This window comes from Triticum dicoccoides, chromosome 6B (genome assembly GCF_002162155.2).
Source record: "Triticum dicoccoides isolate Atlit2015 ecotype Zavitan chromosome 6B, WEW_v2.0, whole genome shotgun sequence".
NCBI lineage: Eukaryota > Viridiplantae > Streptophyta > Magnoliopsida > Poales > Poaceae > Triticum > Triticum dicoccoides.
The window spans coordinates 220508398-220530396 of record NC_041391.1 but is presented as its reverse complement, the minus strand read 5'-3'; positions in this window follow the sequence as shown (position 1 = coordinate 220530396).

Sequence of the window (21999 nt, the reverse complement as noted above, 5' to 3'; positions counted from 1 at the left end):
TCTGCAGACTATTTCTTGCCACCGACCTACGGGATGAACCCCGCATAACTGACTAGGCCATGGACTTCGTGAGAGATGTCTACCTGCACCATCACCATCTCATCAACCTTGGAGAACCTAACAGAGTGGTCTTTCCACTCATAAACATGATGACGAACACATGTCGCATCAGATTTGTCGAGAAGCTTTACAAGAACCACACCCTTCGTAATCGAAGGCACAAACAGGAAATTGTTGTGGTCAAGTACAGCCTCGAGAACACGCCTGACAAAAATGCTACAGGAAAACACTAGTTCAGGACACGTGGCGACAAGGACACAACAGCTGGATAGTTTAGCAGTAGAACTCATCCTCGGGTCTTCCAGTTCACACGGCATGACTTTGAGAACTTCATCTCCACCTCGGACCTGGTTCTAATTCAAACAGAAACCATATTTTATTACTATCTCCTTTCAGAAATATAAGATGATTTTTGATATTATACTCCATATATGACTACATATACGCATAGAAATGAGTGAAGAAAGACACTAGAACATGTATTCAAAGGCATGAGAGCACAGGGATTACTTGCAATATCCATAACACAAGTTACTGAGGCAGATATACCCTCTTCAAAGGTAGCATTGATGTTCATAAAGTACTCCCTCTGTCCCAAAATTCTTGTCTTAGATTTGTCTAGATACGGATGTATCAAGTCACATTTTAGTATTAGATACATCCATATCTAGACAAATCTAAGACAAGAATTTTGGGATGGAGGGAATAGTTGAAAGTAATCTATAAGAAATCAGTGTCAACCTCTCGCATGTTTTGGTCAAAAGAGGAATTTAGAACCGTCATTTGGCACACAAAAATCATGTGCAAGATCACCCAGAAAGTTGTACTACTAGTACTAGTACTGCGTGTTAGATGAAAAAACACGATCAAGATTGAGAAAAAGATCGTTAAAAAGAGATATTACCTGGACTTGCTTAATGAGGGATCCCGGAGAGGGGGGCTTGGACAGGGCGATGGCTTTGAGCTTGTCTGCGGTAGTCTCAGCATGTTGCTTGTGCTTCTTCGTACCATGAGCCTTGACGGTTTTGGCTAGAGCCATAGACATCATGTCGGCCGGTGCTCCAGCGTCCATCCAAGAGAGAAAGCTGAGAGAGAAGAGTGAAATGAGGATTGAGATGACGGAGAAGCAAAGAGAGTGGGGGTTTTCTTCAAGAGAGGAAGCTGAGAGAGAAGAATGAAATGATGGATGCTTCCTCCGTCCAACTTACTGCTGGAAAGGAGGGGGTTTTGGGATTTCACGGCTCATTGGGCATTACTATGGTGCTACGATCGGGGTAGTCTACCATCACTCTACTATGGAGTAATTTAGTGCATGGCTGGTGGACCCCGATGCTGGCTGTCCCACACGTCGGTGAAAGTGAGTAATTTAGTGCGTGGCTGGAGGAGGATCCGCACGGTAAAGCGTGTCCACAGTTTTTCTAAAGAAAAAAATGATGACAGCAAGCGTTTCCACTCTTACGACGGAGGAGTGCGAAACACGACAGCCACTTGAACTTACATAGTGCTCCTACTACTAGGCATGTGCAGTGGTTCATACGTCAGTACTACATAATCTTGTTGCTAGTGTAGTAAGATATGACGATAACAAATGATATTGTGCGCATGTCAACTTTATGAACAGTAATGTAGTAACATAGTACCACTTTTTTGACTGTCCGGTCGAGAATGAACGGTGAGATCAATGTTAACAGAACTAGGTCTACAGTGCATGGAGAGTATTGTGCTACAGTACTCCACGAAACATGAACCATATGAAGCACAAATCAGTGTTAGGCAGGGTGTATGAAGGGTGCATGGGATGGGAGCAAAAGTTCCCTTCTCGACCCACTTTTGGGTGTTTGGAAGAGTGCATGAAGGGTGCATGAGTCCACACTAGTAGGTTAACACAAATACATGAAGAGGGAACAACTATATTGATATGAGAATGCAACCAAACACACCCACACGCTTTGTGCTATAGTGATTGATCTGCACCATCTGAGTTTGATCCAACGGTCATGTTGCGCCGAGACATGGACATGCCCGTGCCGAGGGCGCCTAAACACCACCAAAGTCCCTCTGCTTCTCGAGGCGCATGACCTTGGTGATGCAGGGTGCAACTCCCACAGAGCCCGCTCCCGGTCGACGGGAGCCGGTTCGTCAAAGACATCGTCCAATGGCACAAATGGATTCCGGTGACGGAGCCCTGAAAGTATTCGCCCGGCAACAGCGATGGCAGCCCACAACCCCTCCTTGTCCAGCTCTGCCCCCACCATCGCGCAGAGATGGCTCGGCTCCTCGGAGATATAGGTGAAGAAGGAGACCAGGTCAAGAAGCCGCAGCTCATTGAACTCGATGGGGTCGTCGAACGGGTTTAGCCCGACGGCCGGCATGGTCGCGCTGCCACAACGGTAGGCATCGGTGATAACCCACAAGTGTAGGGGATCGCAACAGTTTTCGATAAGTAAGAGTGTTGAACCCAATGAGGAGCTAAAGGTAGAATAAATATTCCCTCAAGTTCTATCGACCACCGATACAACTCTACGCACGCTTGACGTTCGCTTTACCTAGAACAAGTATGAAACTAGAAGTACTTTGTAGGTGTGAAAGGCTAGGTTTGCAAGACAATAAAGAGCATGTAAACATAAACTAGGGGCTGTTTTAGATAAAGATGCAATAAAGTAAATATTAGTAGAGAGTTTTTTGTTACGAGAAAATTATTTGTCCAAGGCAATCGATAACTAGACCGGTAATCATTGTTGCAATTCTATTTGAGGGAGAGGCATAAGCTAACATACTTTCTCTACTTGGATCATATGCACTTATGATTGGAACTCTAGCAAGCGTCTACAACTACTAAAGATTCATTAAGGTAAAACCCAACCATAGCATTAAAGTATCAAGTCCCCTTTTATCCCATACGCAAACAACCTACTTACTCGGGTTTGTGTTTCAGTCACTCATGCAACCCACCATAAGAAAATCATAAACATATTGAAAACCATACAGCGGGAATCCCTCACGCTTGCGCAACACGAAGGGCACAATAGGACAGCACCAATAATAAAACATGCAACTCAAACTAATCACGATCATCAATTAACCCATAGGACAAAACGGATCTACTCAAACATCATAAGATAGCCATACATCATTGGGGAATAATATATAGCGTTGAGCACCATGTTTAAGTAGAGATTACAGCGGGTAAGAGAGAGGTTACACTGCTGCATAGAGGAAGGAAGAGTTGGTGATGAAGGCGGTGAAGTTGTTGGTGAAGATCGCGGTGATGATGATGGCCCCCGGCAGCGCTCCGGCGCCACCGGAAGCAAGGGGGAGAGAGACCCCCTTCTTATTCTCCTTCCTTGACCTCCTCCCTAGATGGGAGAAGGGTTTCCCCTCTGGTCCTTGGCTCCCATGGCTCGGGAGGGGTGAGAGCCCCTCCGAGATTGGATCTATGTCTCTGTTTCTGCGTTCCCAGATTCTACCCCTTCACCATTTCTTAAATATCCGGAGATCCGTAACTCCGATTGGGGTGAATCTTTCGCCCAGATTTTTCTCATAAAATTAGCTTTCTTGCGGCAAAAGTAGAGCCTCAACTGCCTTACAGGTGGCCCACGAGAGCCCAGGGCACGCCCAGGGGTAGGGGGCGCGCCCCCCCTGTCTCGTGGCCACCCCGGACACCGTTTCGCGTTGATTTTACTTCCCAAAAATCATAAATATTCCAAAAAAATCTCCATCCATTTTTATCCCGTTTGGACTCCGTTTGATATTGGGTTTCTGCTAAACAAAAAAGATGCAACAGACAGGAACTGGCACTGGGCACTGGATCAATATGTTAGTCCCAAAAAATAGTATAAAAAATTACCAAAAGTATATGAAAGTTGAAGAATATTGGCATGGAACAATCAAAAATTATAGATACGACAGAGACGTATCAATCGGCGCATCTGCAACACGTGCGTGGCAACTTGGTCCACCAAGTGGCTGAGGCGATCCTGGACCTCGTCACGATCGGCCCGCTCGCGCTCCAGCCGGCTCCCCTGACGGCCTATCGTATCTCCCACTTTTTGTAGCAATGCCACCGACGCCTCGAGCATCTTTGTGGTGGACGCCTGCCGCTTTTGAAGCTCTGTGAACTCCCACACATAACGGAGGAGCATGGCACTCCTCTCCCCCCTTGAGCTCACGGACCTACACGTCCTTGGCCCTGAGCTCCGCATCCTTGGCCTGGAGCTGCGGTGTTAGGCGCCTCACCTCGGACTCCATGATTTGCTGCGCCGCCATGGCACCAGGTAGAAGCAATAGGGAGAGGAAGCAAAGGGGGCAAAACGTCTGAAAGGAAATTCAATCTACAGGAAGGCAGAGGGAGCCAGCCGAGGAGCGGGGAATCTTTATGGTTTTCACCATGGGAAAACACCAGTCGACGACCTCTCACATCAGCGAGCAGTGGGTTTTACAGGCGGAGTCATCTCGTGACTAATTGCTGCCGTGCCTGCTCCCGTCAATCAAAAAATTAAAAATCCTGCCACGCCTACTCCCGTAAATCAAAAACTTAAAAATCCTGCCGCACCCAAACACCAGAGCAACGCCGCGGTGGATATTTAAATTTACCTGCCGGCAAGGATATAAAAAGGGGAGAAAACTAAATGTGGCGGCGGCCTAGCTAATCGGTCGAACTAGCCCAACTAGATAGCCACCGTGCTTTACTGATGTAATCGGCAGGAAAGGTGGTCTTTCGTGATTTGGCGACTCATTTACTTGCTTCAGCGCTACGATCGAGGAGGACCCAGAAAACGCGCGGTAGGGCATCCCACGTCCCGGCAAGGAAGAATATATGCGTGCACCACCCAGGAGGACCCCGAAACCGCACGGTAGGGTGTGTCACGTCTCGGCACAGAGGAAAAATGTGCATGTAAAAATATACTATATTAGACGTAGTACCTATGGTTCGACCTCGGGACCCAGCCAGTTGGTTGAAAACACCCCACTAGCCACACAGCTTCATCATGCTAACGTGGCACGGAGGATAGTTGTGGTTAGCTCCATCTCGACCATCCATAACGTCTCTTGTTCTAGGTGATTCTTCTATTTTCCAAGCTTTTTTAGTTATAATAATAGCATGGCAAGATAGCGCCGCTCTTCATGTGTGCCCATGCAAAGGTTAGACGATGGAGAGGAGAGAAAGATCGCGGACCTGGGACCCACCAGTAAGTGAGTCAACGGTCATGCACGTGTTGACGAGGCACTCCCTCTACTCTACTCAATGTAATACTGTATAAAATCAAGTTATGGGACAAAGCCAAAAACCGTTGTTGTTTCAGGGTATCGACTTATGCTTTGTAGTCCAAGTTGCCAGTTCGAATCTCGTCTTTAAGATTTGTTAGTTTTAGGTCCAAATTTGATTAATGGCAAGTGGGACCCCCATGTGTTGTTTTGATATTTCAGTGTAGGATGGTTTTTTTGAACAAACACTTTGCGCGTTTAGACAAGTAACGGCACGAGTTACACGTATTTTGCAAGTTTGCAAACAAAAATGACAGCGACATAGAATATCACATCCACCCGCAGCTTAGATGCTACGGTGATACGAGTTTTTACATCGTTGGAAGTGAGATCCAATGGCTTGGGAGTAGTCTTTGTAATTATGCGCAATTTCTAAACTCTCCATAGGTTTTTTTGCAAATAAAATATTCTGGCCTCGTGTGTGCCGCTGCATCTTGGATCCAACGGATCCCCGTTGCTCATATTAGGTGTTCCTCCTAGCTTAATTACCCACTACGGTGATACAAGCATCTAGGTCGTATGATTAGTGATCAGATGGCACATGCATAGTACTTGTACTTTCTGCGCAATTCCCAAACTCTCTCAGTCGTATATATTGCAAAAACATTCAAACCTCCTACTGTGGGCTGTTAGATCTCCTTGAACTCATATCACCATAGAATCTATGGTGCGGGAGCACCTCATATTCTCCCATGCGAGAAAACATAAGGTGCTCTCGCAGCTTGGATGCTACAGTGATACGAGCTTCAAGGTCGTTTGATCTAAGATCCAATGGCATCTGAGTAGTCTTTGTGCTTGTAAGCAGTGGCCGAGCTCTTTGGGGGATTTTCTGCAAAAAACCATTCGAACCACCAAGGAGTTCTTGGGTCACAAATCCAATGGCTCCGAAGAGCTTGTATCACCAAAGCATCTAAGGTGTGGTAGCACATGATATTCTTACATACAGGAGAATATGATGTCCTCCTTCATCTTAGATGCTACGGTAATATGAGCTTTGAGGTCATTGGATATGGGATCCAAGGCATCTGAGTAGTTTTTGTACAAATTGTGTGCAATTCTCAAACTCATCAAGGTTTCCTGTAAAAATATTAAGGCATCATGTGAGCTGCTATATCTCAGATCTACAAGCTCCAAGCAACTCGTATCGGCATATATCATCTAAGGTATGGGGGCACATGATATTCTCCCGCGGAGGAGGCGTGGGGGTGCACAACCAATCGGTGTTTGGGAGGGTGGGAACAAATATAATCTAAACAACCCTAAACAGAGCTTCACAATTTTATCTAAGGTCGGGGGGTTAACCCCCGACAATCTACATAGCTCCGCCTAAACACAACATTTGCATGTACTATAGTACTAGACTTAATATTCATGTTTCAGTTTCCTGTTCATTTTAAATATTGAATTGAGGACCATGCATGTCTTACATTTTACTCCCTTCGTTCCTAAATATTAGTCTTTTTATAGATTTCAAATGGACTGGCACATACAGATGTATATAAACATATTTTAGAGCGTAGATTCACTCATTTTGCTCCGTATGTAGTCACTTGTTGAAATCTCTAAAAGACTAATATTGAGCAATAGAAGGAGTATTTTTGAATTCGTGTCATACATGCATAGTTTGGAAAAATAGATGCACTATACTTATTGGATTGTTGTTCTGTTCGTGGGTGTGGGTGTGTGTGTGTGTGTGTGTGTGTATGTGCGTGTGTGTGTGTGGTCATATGCTTGATACATACAAAGTTTTCTCACCACCATATTGTTCATCTTTTAAATCTGAATTTGCAATGAAAAACTTACTAGGGATACCATGAAATGTGAAATCCACGTTGAGATCACTATAGCACAAACTCACTCTAATTCAAGAACTCGTCATAAATCAATTACCACGTTGAGATTAGTATATGCAAGGAAAATACGGGCATTGTAATACACATGTATTCGTTCGGCAATTTAAAAGATTCCTTTCGTATTCTCGAATGGTAGGACCCAACGGCGTACCAGCCAGACCTTGGCCCGTGTTGATCCTAAAAAAACCGGGCTCGTGTCCTTCTGGTGGCGTGCGTGGTATGCACATTAGCTAACCCCAACCAGTCGAGCCTCCGCATTTTGAGTCGAAATATTTGGCGGCCAGAATTCCAGCCCTAGGAAATTCCCCTCACCCGGTCCATAATGACTACCGATGAACAATGGAGGGATGCTTTAGTAACTAGACAATGTTACCTACCGTGTCAAGCACGATTCAATTCCCTCGGTCGCTGCTCCCCAAGGTCACCCGTCAACTGCATTACCTAGTACTACTACTACTACACCAGGATGAGCACAGAATTGAGCCTGTTTGTTCGTGCCTAGTACTTGAGTTAATATATCAGGCAATGCACGGTACGGATGGATTATCCTTTTACTCTGCATATATAACTTGTCTGAAGTCTAACTAAGCAAAATCCTTTCTTAAGAAATACAACATGACAGATGTATGGCTTGAAAATTTATTGCATGATGCAGGTTATGATATTGTTTCGAATCCTGCATTTTAAATTTCAGAAAAATCCAAAAGTGACCAGAAATTCATGACACCGAGAACGGTCACATGATATGGCACAAATATTCCTTCGTAATTTTTTCTTTAATTTGAGACAAGCTGCTTATGAGAAGTTCCACAAATGAAGAGCCAAGGTATTTTGGAACAAAGACCTGCCACGTTAAGGCGAACGCTTTCGCTATTGAAACCATGGGCGTTTACGTGCCATCATGAGTCTCGCTTCTCATACGCAAGTGCTGTCCGAGCAAGCGTGTGAGTCGACGAGAGGTGTGCGAGCAGACCGTTGCATCGGCTGACAGGGAGGCATGCGAGCAGACCACTGCGCAGGCTCACCGGGAGGTGAGCCCTTTGAACAGGCTCCGCCGCCCACCTTCATCCCAACTACTCTCACTTTTAATGTCGTCGTCGCTGCAGTCTAAAATCAACCCCACACTACCTAGTATCTTGATGACCCACAAGTATAGGGGATCTATCGTAGTCCTTTCAATAAGTAAGAGTGTCGAACCCAATGAGGAGCAGAAGGAAATGATAAGCGGTTTTCAGCAAGGTATTCTCTGCAAGTACTGAAATAAGTGGTAACAGATAGTTTTGTGATAAGATAAATTGTAACGAGCAACAAGTAACAAAAGTAAATAAGGTGCAGCAAGGTGGCCCAATCCTTTTTGTAGCAAACGAAAAGCCTGGACAAACTCTTATAATAGGAAAAGCGCTCCCGAGGACACATGGGAATATCGTCAAGCTAGTTTTCATCACGCTCATATGATTTGCGTTCGGTACTTTGATAATTTGATTTGTGGGTGGACCGGTGCTTGGGTACTGCCCTTACTTGGACAAGCATCCCACTTATGATTAACCTCTATTGCAAGCATCTGCAACTATAACAAAAGTATTAAGGTAAACCTAACCATAGCATGAAACATATGGATCCAAATCAGCCCCTTACGAAGCAACACATAAACTAGGGTTTAAGCTTCTGTCACTCTAGCAACCGATCATCTACTTATTACTTCACAATGCCTTCCTCTAGGCCCAAATAATGGTGAAGTGTTATGTAGTCGACGTTCACATAACACCACTAGAGGCTAGACAACATACATCTCATCAAAATATCGAACGAATACCAAATTCACATGACTACTAATAGCAAGACTTCTCCCTTGTCCTCAGGAACAAACGTAATTACTCACAAAGCATATTCATTTTCATAATCAGAGGGGTAATAATATGCATAAAGGATCTGAACATATGATCTTCCACCAAATAAACCAACTAGCATCAACTACAAGGAGTAATCAACACTACTAGCAACCTACTAGCACCAATCCCGGACTTGGAGACAAGAATATGATGCAAGAGATGAACTAGGGTTTGGAGATGAGATGGTGCTGGTGAAGATGTTGATGGAGATTTCCCTCTCCCAATGAGAGGAGTGTTGGTGGTGACGATGGTGATGATTTCCCCCTCCTGGAGGGAAGTGTCCCCGGCAGAACAGCTCTGCCAGAGCCCTAGATTGGTTCCGCCAAGGTTCCGCCTCGTGGCGGCGAAGTCTCGTCCCGAAAGGTTGCTTCCTATTTTTTTCTCATAGAAAGACTTCACATAGGAGAAGATGGGCGTTGGAGAGCCACCAGGGGGTCCACGAGGTAGGGGGCGCACCCAGGGGGGCGCCCCCCACCCTCGTGAGCAGGGTGTTGGTCCCCATGGCCTTCATCTTTGGCGACGATTTTTCTTTATTTATTTTAAGGTATTCCGTGGAGTTTCGGGACTTTTGGAGTTGCGTAGAATAGGCCTCCAATATTTGCTCCTTTTCCAGCCCAGAATTCCAGCTGCCGGCATTCTCCCTCTTCATGTAAACCTTGTAAAATAAGAGAGAATAGCCATAAATATTGTGACATAACGTGAAATAGCAGCCCATAATGCAATAAATATTGTCACAAAAGCATGATGCAAAATGGACGTATCAACTCCCCCAAGCTTAGACCTCGCTTGTCCTCAAGCGAAAAGCCGATAACAATAAATATGTCCTCATGTTTAGAGGTAGAGGCGTAGATAAAAACAAAATACGGACATGAAGGCATCATGATTATTTCATAACAGCAATATATATAGATTTTGTCATATGATTACTCATGTTCAAGTGATGATCTTTTCACAAAGACAAAGCATGAATCAGAAACCTTATTGGGCACTAACAATTATCATCTCAGTCATTGAAGCAATTGCAATTTATCATAACATCGGAAAGAGTCTATGTCAGAGCTTAAAAGCAAGTCCACATACTCAACTATCACTTAGTCCTTCATAATTGCTAGCACTCACGCGATATTTGTGGTTATGGAGTTTTAATCGGACACAGAGAAAGATAGGGGCTTATAGTTTTGCCCCACAACCTTTTACCTCAAGGGTAATGTCAACAATAATAATTCATGCTCCCCTACATCCAATTAGATATATATATCATACTCTTTCCAACATGCTGAGCTTGCCAAAGGATAAAATGAAAAAGGAAAGGTGAAGATCACCGTGACTCTTGCATAAGGTAAAGGATAATAATAAAAGATAGGCCCTTCGCAGAGGGAAGCAGAGGTTTTCATGTGCGTTTAGGGTTGATGCACAAAATCTTAATGCAAAAGAACGTCACTTTATATTGCCCCTTGCATGTGAACCTTTATTATGCAGTCCGTCGCTTTTATTGCGTCCATAACAAGTTCGTACAAAGCTTATTTCTCTGCACTAATAAGTCATGCATATTTAGAGAGAAATTTTTATTGCTTGCACCAATGACAACTTACTTGAAGGATCTTACTCAATCCATAGGTAGATATGGTGGACTCTCATGGCAAAACTGGTTTAAGGGTATTTAGAAGCACAAGTAGTATTTCTACTTGGTGCTAAGAATTTGGCTAGCATGAGGGGGAAAGGCAAGCTCAACACGGTAGAGGATCCATGACAACATACTTTATCTCGGATGTAAGAAAACATAACTCATTATGTTGTCTTCCTTGTCCAACCTCAACTCTTTTAGCATGTAATATTTTAATGAGTGCTCCCAATCATAAAAGATTTCAATGATAATATATCTATATGTGAAACCTCTCTTTCTTTATTACTTCCTATTAATTGCAACGATGACCAAAGCTATATTTTCCAACTCCCAACAACTTTTAATCATCATACTCTCTCTATGTGAAGTCATTACTTTCACTAAGATCAATATGAACTCTTTGATTCTTTTTATTCTTTTTCTTCTAATCACCCAAGATCATGGCAAAACAATCAAGCCCTTGACTCAACACTAATCTTTATTATATAGCCCGCGGACTCGATTACAAAGAAGGATCATAAAGCAAAACTCAAAACTAGATCATGCCATGACTTTATTCTATTAAATCAAGATACTACTAATAGGATCGAACTAAGAAATACGGTAAAGATAGGAGTTGTGATGGTGATACGATACGAGGGCACCTCCCCCAAGCTTGGCAATTGCCAAGGGGAGTGCCCATACCCATGTGATTATATCCTTGGAGATGATGGAGGTGGTGATGATGACGGTGGATAATCGCACATCGAACGCAAAAGTTCCTCCAACTTGCGGATAATGCCCGTGAGCCCAGCAATATGATCCTTCAACAAAATATTCTCCTGTGTAAGATACATGTTCTGTATGCGGGCTAACTCAATCATCTTGAAAGCTTCAATCTCTGTTGGAGTGAAAAGGTTAGGTAAAGATTGAGGGATGTATTCTTCTTTCACCACCGGAGCTTGAACCTCCATGGCCTTCTTGATCTTTTCACCCTTGTTGATTTCTTCTGGTTCCTCTCTTTTCAACTCTATCTTCAATAGCCAAGCATCCTTGTCTTCGTTGCTGGAGGAGGGAGAAGTCATGGTGCTCTAAATCTGCAACGGAAATAGCTCAAAATGAAAATAAAGGATATTTGCGTGATACGAGAGTCAAAACCTTCGGGAATATAAATAATGAATTTTTTACTGACCAAAATACGTATCGTGCAAGGAAACGGAGTCCGGAGGGCACACGAGGTGCTCACGAGGTAGGGGGCACGCCCAGGGGGGTAGGGCGCGCCCTCCATCCTCGTGGAGGCCTCGTGTCCTCCCCGGACTGCTACTTATTTTTCTATTTTTCTAAATATTCCAAAATGGAGAAATATTGCCTTAAAATATGTTTTGGAGTCGGTTTACTTACCGTAACACATACCTATTCCTTTTCGGAGTCTGAAGCGGGCTGGAAAATGTCCCTTATGTATTCCTCCGGGGTTACGGTTTCAATAATATTGGTTTCAATATTTATAGGATTACCCGAGATATAATGTTTGATCCTTTGACCGTTTACCACCTTCGGATTTGTGCCTGCGAAGTTGTTGATTTTATGGCACTGGAACGATAGACTTCCTCGATAACGTAGGGACCTACCCATTTGGAGAGAAGCTTTCCTGCAAAAAATCTTAAACGAGAGTTGTATAGCAATACATAATCACCTACATTAAACTCACGCTTTTGTATCCTTTTGTCATGCCATCTTTTAACTTTTTCTTTAAACAACTTGGCATTTTCATAAGCTTGGGTTCTCCATTCATCAAGTGAGCTAATATCAAATAACCTCTTCTCACCGGCAAGTTTGAAATCATAGTTGATCTCTTTAATAGCCCAATATGCCTTATGTTCTTGTTCGAGAGGTAAGTGACAAGCTTTTCCATAGACCATTTTGTACGGAGACATACCCATAGGATTTTTATATGCAGTTCTATAGGCCCATAATGCATCATCAAGTTTCTTTGACCAATTCTTTCTAGACCTATTAACAGTCTTTTGCAAAATTAATTTGAGCTCTCTATTGCTCAACTCTACTTGACCACTAGACTGCAGGTGATAAGGAGATGCAATCCTATGATTAACGTCATATTTAGCAAGCATCTTACCGAAAGCACCATGAATAAAGTGTGAACCACCATCAGTCATTAAATATCTAGGTACTCCAAGCCTCGGAAAAATAACTTCCTTAAGCATTTTAATAGAAGTGTTATGATCAGCACTACTAGTTGGAATAGCTTCTACTCACTTAGTAACGTAATCAACAGCAACTAAAATATGTGTGTATCCATTAGAGGCAGGAAAAGGTCCCATATAATCAAAGCCCCAAACATCAAATGGTTCAATAACAAGTGAATGATTCATAGGCATTTCTTGACGTCTACTAATATTACCAATTCTTTGACATTCATCGCAAGACAAAACAAACTTACGGGCATCCTTGAAGAGAGTAGGCCAATAAAAACTAGATTGCAATACCTTATGTGCAATTCTATCCCCAGCATGGTGTCCTCCATAAGCTTCGGAGTGACACTTGCGTAGGATTTGTTCCTGTTCATGCTCAGGTACACAACGTCTAATGACACCATCTACTCCTTCTTTATAAAGATGTGGGTCATCCCAAAAGTAATGTCGCAAGTCATAGAAAAACTTTTTCTTTTGTTGGTATGTGAAGCTAGGTGGTATAAATTTAGTGACAATATAATTAGCATAATCAACATACCATGGAGTGCTACGAGAAGTGCTTATGACATTTAATTGCTCATCAGGGAAGCTATCATCAATAGGTAGTGGGTCATCAAGAACATTCTCTAACCTAGATAAGTTATATGCAATGGGGTTCTCAGCTCCTTTTCTATCAACAATAGGCAAATCAAATTCTTGAAGCAGGAGAACCCATCTAATAAGTCTAGGTTTTGCATCCTTCTTTTCCATAAGATATTTAATAGCAGCATGATCTGTGTGAATAGTTACTTTGGAATCAACAATATAGGGTCTGAATTTATCACAAGCAAATACAACTGCTATAAGTTCCTTTTCGGTAGTAGCATAATTTCTTTGAGCATTGTCTAGAGTCTTACTAGCATAATGGATAACATTTAATTTCTTATCAACTCTTTGCCCTAGAACAGCACCTACAACATAATCACTAGCATCACACATAATTTCAAAGAGTAAATTCCAATCAAGTGGCTGAACAGCAGGTGCAGAGACTAATGCTTTCTTAAGTATTTCAAATGCTTCTACACAATCAACATCAAAGACAAATGGTACATCTTTTTGTAATAAATTAGTCAGAGGCCGAGAGATTTTTGAGAAATCCATAATGAACTTACTATAAAATCCGGCGTGACCAAGGAAACTTCTTATACCTTTGATGTCCTTGGGACATGGCATCTTTTCAATAGCATCAACCTTGGCCTTATCAACTTCAATACCTCTTTCAGAAACTTTGTGGCCCAAGACAATACCTTCATTAACCATAAAGTGGCACTTTTCCCAATTCAAGACAAGATTAGTTTCTTCACATCTCTGCAAAACTCGATCAAGATTACTTAAGCAATCATCAAAAGAGGAACCATAGACGAAAAAATCGTCCATGAAAACCTCACAATTTTTTTCACAAAAGTCAGAGAATATAGCCATCATGCATCTTTGAAAGGTAGAAGGTACATTACATAAACCAAAAGGCATACGTCTATAAGAAAAAGTACCAAAAGGGCATGTAAAAGTAGTCTTTGATTGATCCTTAGCTGACACAGGTATTTGAGAGAAACCAGAATAACCATCTAGAAAGCAATAATGTGTATGTTTGCATAATCTTTCTAGCATTTGATCAATAAAAGGTAAGGGGTAATGATCTTTCTTAGTAGCTTTATTTAATTTGCAGAAATCAATTACCATCCTATAGCCTGTGATAATTCTTTGCAGAATCAATTCATCTTTATCATTAGGGACAATAGTAATACCTTCCTTCTTAGGGACACAATGGACAGGACTTACCCACTGACTATCAGCAACGGGATAAATTATACCTGCCTCCAGAAGCTTGAGTATTTCTTTTCTTACCACTTCTTTCATTTTAGGATTCAAACGTCGTTGAGGATCACAAACTGGTTTGGCATCCGCTTCCAAATTTATTTTATGTTGACATATAGTGGGACTAATGCCCTTAAGATCATCAAGTGTATATCCAATAGCGGCACGGTGCTTCTTCAGAGTTTTCAATAATCTTTCTTCTTCATGCTCTGAAAGGTTAGCACTAATAATGACAGGATATATTTTCTTTTCATCAAGATAAGCATATTTAAGATTATCAGGCAACGGTTTAAGCTCAAACACGGGATCACCCTTGGGTGGAGGAGGATCCCCTAGGATTTCAACAAGCAAATTGTGTTGCAGAATAGGTTCCTATTTAAAGAATACTTCATCTATTTCCCTTCTTTCATTAATTCATGAACATATCATTTTCATGGTCTAACAAATACTATTCTAAAGGATCACTAGGAGGTACAACAATAGAGGCAAGAACAATAATTTCATCCTTACTAGGCGATTCTTCCTCACGATGTTGTTTACTAAATTTAGAGAAATTGAACTCATGAACCATATCATCCAAGCCAATAGTAACAACATTCTTTTTGCAATCTATCTTAGCATTAACAGTATTCAAGAAGGGTCTACCAAATATAATGGGACAAAAGCTATCTTGTGGAGAACCAAGAACAAGAAAATCAGCAGGATATTTGGTTTTTCAACACAAGACTTCAACATCTCTAACAATTCCCACTGGAGAAATAGTATCTCTATTGGCAAGTTTAATTGTAACATCAATACCCTCTAACTCAGCAGGTGCAATATCATGCATAATTTCTTTGTATAAGTCAATGGGTATAACACTAGCACTAGCACCCATATCACACAAGCCATGATAACAATGATCTCCTATTTTAACAAAAATAACCACGCCTACCACAGGTCTATGTTTATCTTTATCAAAAGGTTTAGCAATTCTGGAAGTTTCACCACAGAATTGAATAACATGCCCATCAATATTGTCAGTCAAGAGATCTTTAACAATAGCAATATTAGGTTCTACTTTGACTTGCTCAGGAGGTGTATAAGTTCTAATATTGCTTTTACGAACAATAGTTGAAGCTTTAGCATGATCCTTCATTCTAACAGGGAAAGGTGGTTTCTCAACATAGGAAGTGGGAACAATAGGATCATTATAAGTGACAATCTTTTCTTCAACTTTAATAGGTGCAGCTACTTTTACTTCTATGGGAGGATGATATTTAAACCACTTCTCCTTGGGGAGATCAACATAAGTAGCAAAATATTCACAGAAAGAAGCTATTATTTCAGAGTCAAGTCCATATTTAGTGCTAAACTTACGGAAAATATCGGTATCCATAAAAGATTTAACACAATCAAACTTAGGTGTCATACCTGACTCCTTACCTTCGTCGAGGTCCCAATCTTCAGAGTTGCGTTTAATTCTATCCAATAAATTCCATCTTAATTCAATAGTCTTCATCATAAAAGAGCCAGCACAAGAAGTATCAAGCATGGTGCGATTGTTATCAGAAAGCCGAGCATAAAAACTTTGCATAATCACTTCTCTTGCGAGCTCATGATTGGGGCATGAATATAACATTGATTTAAGCCTCCCCCAAGCTTGAGCAATGCTTTCTCGTTCGCGAGGCCAAAAATTATATATATAATTGCGATCACGATGAACAAGATGCATAGGGTAATACTTTTGATGAAATTCCAACTTCAATCTTTTATAGTTCTAGGATCTCATATCATCACATAGCCTATACCATGTCAATGCGTCTCCCTTTAAAGATAAAGGGAAAGCCTTCTTCTTAAAAACATCATCGGGTATACCTGCAAGCTTAAATAGTCCACAAACATCATCCACATAGCGTAGATGTTCATCAGGATGCTTTGTTCCATCTCCTGTAAAAGTATTCGCTAGCAGTTTTTCCATCAAACCTGAAGGAATCTCAAAAGGAGTTTCATTTTCAATAGGTTCAGTAGGTTGAGTAGGTTGAGGAGCAACTCTTTGCTCTACTGGACGGGGTGAAGATACCCCGAACAATCCCCTCAGACAATTACTTTCCATAGTAACAAGTGACAGAAAATTTCAGCACACTAAATAATTTTTTCCTTACCAAATTCCACCTACCAAAGGCGCTTCACTCCCCGGAAACGGTGCCAGAAAAGAGTCTTGATGACCCACAAGTATAGGGGATCTATGGTAGTCCTTTCAATAAGTAAGAGTGTCGAACCCAACGAGGAGCAGAAGGAAATGATAAGCGATTTTTAGCAAGGTATTCTCTGCAATTACTGAAATAAGTGGTAACATATAGTTTTGTGATAAGATAAATTGTCACGAGCAACAAGTAACAAAAGTAAATAAGGTGTAGCAAGGTGGCCCAATCCTTTTTGTAGCAAAGGACGAGCCTGGACAAACTCTTATAATAGGAAAAGCGCTCCCGAGGACACATGGGAATATCGTCAAGCTAGTTTTCATCACGCTCAGATGATTCGCGTTCGGTACTTTGATAATTTGATATGTGGGTGGACCCGTGCTTGGGTACTGCCCTTACTTGGACAAGCATCCCACTTATGATTAACCTATATTGCAAGCATCCGCAAATACAACAAAAGTATTAAGGTAAACCTAACCATAGCATGAAACATATGGATCCAAATCAGCCCCTTATGAAGCAACGCATAAACTAGGGTTTAAGCTTCTGTCACTCTAGCAACCCATCATCTACTTATTACTTCCCAATGCCTTCCTCTAGGCCCAAATAATGGTGAAGTGTTATGTAGTCGACGTTCACATAACACCACTAGAGGCTAGACAACATACATCTCATCAAAATATTGAACGAATACCAAATTCACATGACTACTAATAGCAAGACTTCTCCCTTGTCCTCAGGAACAAATGTAATTACTCACAAAGCATATTCATTTTCATAATCAGAGGGGTAATAATATGCATAAAGGATATGAACATATGATCTTCCACCAAATAAACCAACTAGCATCAACTACGAGGAGTAACCAACACTACTAGCAACCTACTAGCACCAATCCCGGACTTGGAGACAAGAATTGGATACAAGAGATGAACTAGGGTTTGGAGATGAGATGGTGCTGGTGAAGATGTTGATGGAGATTGCCCTCTCTCTATGAGAGGTGCGTTGGTGGTGACGATGGTGATGATTTCCCCCTCCCGAAGGGAAGTGTCCCCAGCAGAACAGCTCTGCCAGAGCCCTAGATTGGTTCCGCCAAGGTTCCGCCTCGTGGCGGCGGAGTCTCGTCCCGAAAGGTTGCTTCCTATTTTTTTCTCATCGAAAGACTTCATATAGGAGAAGATGGGCGTCAGAGAGACACCAGGGGGGCCACGAGGTAGGGGGGCGCGCCCAGGGGGGCCCCCACCCTCGTGAGCAGGGTGTGGGCCCCCTGGCCTTCATATTTGGCGACGATTTTTATTTATTTATTTTAAGGTATTCCGTGGAGTTTCAGGACTTTTGGAGTTGCGTAGAATAGGCCTCCAATATTTGCTCCTTTTCCAGCCTAGAATTTCAGCTGCAGGCATTCTCCCTCTTCATGTAAACCTTGTAAAATAAGAGAGAATAGCCATACGTATTATGACATAACGTGAAATAGCAGCCCATAATGCAATAAATATTGTCATAAAAGCATGATGCAAAATGGACGTATCATATCGCTACAATCTTCTCTCTTTATCTCTAATTCTCCTGTCATCTACCTCCAACCAGCCTGACCTAAACATACGCCATGTCGCATCATGATGGTCTGCCCTTAGTCTTCCAGTTTCCTGAGCAAAACACCCAGCCAGAGTCTCAAGAACATAAGGCGCCTAGGGACGAGTTTAAACCGGCCTTGCGGAAAGACACTGCGCCTGTCCCCTCTCCCGTTCCGGCTCCCGTCGCCCCGACTACGCCAATGCCCATCCCCATGGCATTGATGGGCTGGGAGTCACACATTTTCACCGAGCTTGATGCGACGGGGTTCCATGAGGTCCCCGCCGACTTTCACGCGCCCGTGCACCTGCCAGCGCATGCGCCTGCGCATGCACTAATGCGCACGCCCATGCCGGTGCCCGTACACCTGCCAGCGCATGCGCGTGTGCGTGCACTAACGTGTGCGCCCATGCCGGTGCCCGTGCACAGGAATGTCTCCGCCGCGTCGTTACCAGCGCCTGTCCTCGCGCGGGTGCCAATGCCACCCTCAGCGGCATGGATGGCCGCCTCGACCGCTTCCTTGCACCAACGCCAGTCGCCTCCTCCCGCCAGTTGACTCGCTCCTGGAGACCGAAGTCCAGAACATTGTGGCCTTCCTTGAAGCTAGGGACAACGACCAGGAGTACGCCAACAATAGCGCAAGACGCCGCTATCACCGTCGGTCAGTGGCCCGATGACACACAGAGCACGTCAGAGGAGCCACTTCCCACTGCAAGACACCCCCGCCGCCGCCGCGTAATCTAAATTTGCCATGAAAAACGTTCGGATTGCCATGCTTAAAATCCGAAAGTTTATCATTTCCTTTTATTTTAGATCGATCGTCGTATGAATGTAAAGTCGGAGTCAGACTAAATGAAATCTATGGTTTGATGGATTGAATGTTCTGCTAAAGCCGTATCAAATTAAATATAAAACGTCATCAAGCCACATGTATTCCTTCTCATCCAACGACCTAGACTGCTTCAATATTGAGCCCTCAACACGTTTAGCGTGCTGTTAATTTCATGCCAAAAATAGTGCTAATCACATAATAACACGCAAATAATATCCTACTTAATATTCGCATGCACTTAATATACTTTCAAATTAAGGTGCATTGCACGTACACATTGACTAGTGCTACTAGTACGTGAAACTGGTGCCATAACTTGTGAACGCATCCGGATATGGTCAACGGCAACATCGCCCGCGAGTTCTTCGTGTTTGCCCATGCGTCTAAACACGGAAGGGGGGAGAGAGAGAGAGCGCACACATGGAACCCACCAGTAAGTGAAGGCGAATAGCACGTGCTAATGAGCCGGTCCCACTAATGTACTAAAAATAATATTACATGTTATCCATTAAATAAGTTGCGGTAATATAAAAACATTATATAAACAAAGGGGGGTACAACAAACATTGTTATTCTACGTATGTTGCCTATTGACATGCGGCTTGAAGGCCCTGGTCACATGTTCGATCCTCGTCCTTTATTTTTTAATTTGTATATGGGTCCAAATTTGTTTCATGACAGGTGGGCCCCTCGGTGTGTAGTTTGTAGCACTTTAATTTGTGGGTCGAAATTTGTCCCATTCCAAGTGGACTATCGGTGTGTAGTTTCCTAGCTTATTTATAATAATTAAAGAGAACAATAAAGTTTTTTGCAATAATACCATGGTGCGACGTTGAAGGCGAGAAAGGACGTGCGAGAGAGCGATGACCGAGCTAGAGGGAAATCAACTAGGGGAGGTGCGGGGGTTGCAATGGTGTTTGGAGTAGTTGTGGGCCGAATGCTATGAAAATATAATCTAAACCCACCGGAATAAATGCCTACACAAATTAATCCAAGGTTGGAGTCCCCCTCGCAATGTAAATAGCTCCGGCTTTGCGAGGGAGGGAGAGGTAGCTTCAATGTGTGGAAGATATGGCGTGAGAAAGCGAGGTCAATTGAGAGACATATAGATAGAGAGACAAAGTGAGTGTGGTCCGACAATCATTGAACAGATATATATGCTCTGGAGAGATATTGTCCGATTGAGCTTTTGGCAAGGGTGAGGGCTGTAAGATAGAGCTTGAGAAATGATCCAGTCATAGACATGTAGATATATTTTGTGTGTGGGAGGAAGCAAGGTCAATCTACTACATATATAAAGGGAGAGATATTAAGCGAGTGTGGGTCGTCGTGCGATCAAAAGAGTGAGACGGGTTGGAGAGAGTGACCTAGATAGACAATGTCCGTGAGAGAGTATACAATATAAATATGTCAATTGGGCTCAAACATGGAGATATATCGTTTGTGTCCGAGAAAGAGCGAGGTCAATCGAGACATACAGAGAGAGAGAGAGAGAGAGAGAGAGAGAGAGAGGGATTGAACGAGCATGGCCCGCCATGAGGTCGAAAGAGTGGGGGCGGCTTGGATGGACTGACCTAGATAGACAATATGCGTGAGAGAGTATAGAGTGTGTCGACCGAGGCCCGAACAGGGAGATATTGAAGGAAATATGCCCTAGAGGCAATAATAAAGTTATTATTTATTTCCTCATATAATGATAAATGCTTATTATTCATGCTAGAATTGTATTAACTGGAAACATAATACATGTGTGAATACATAGACAAACATAGTGTCACTAGTATGCCTCTACTTGACTAGCTCATTGATCAAAGATGGTTGAGTTTCCTAACCATAGATATGAGTTATCATTTGATCAATGGGATCACGTCATTAGAAGAATGATGTGATTTACTTGACCCATTCCGTTAGCTTAGCACTTGATCATTTAGTATGTTTCTATTGCTTTCTTCATGACTTATACATGTTCCTATGACTATGAGATTATGTAACTCCCGCTTACCGGAGGAACACTTTGTGTGCTACCAAACGTCACACCGTAACTAGGTGATTATAAAGGTGCTCTACAGGTGTCTCCGAAGGTACTTGTTGAGTTGACGTATTTCGAGATTAGGATTTGTCACTCCGATTGTCGGAGAGGTATGTCTGGGCCCTCTTGATAATGCACATCACTATAAACCTTGCAAGCAAAGTAGCTAATGAGTTAGTTGCGGGATGATGCATTATGTAATGAGTAAAGAGACTTGCCGGTAACGAGATGGAACTAGGTATTGAGATACCGACGATCAAATCTCGGGCAAGTAACATACCGATGACAAAGGGAACACTGTATGTTGTTATGCGGTTTGACCGATAAAGATCTTCGTAGAATATGTGGGAACCAATATGAGCATCCAGGTTCCGCTATTGGTTATTGACCAGAGACGTGTCTCGGTCATGTCTACATAGTTCTCGAACCCGTAGGGTCCGCACGCTTAAAGTTTGGTGACGATCGATATTATGAGTTTTTGTGTTTTGATGTACTGAAGGTAGTTAGGAGTCCCGGATATGATCACGGACATGACGAGGAGTCTCGAAATGGTTGAGACATAAAGATTGATATATTGGATGACTATGTTCGGAGACCGGAAGTGTTTCGGGAGGTTTCGGACATTTATTGGAGTACCGGGGGGTTACCG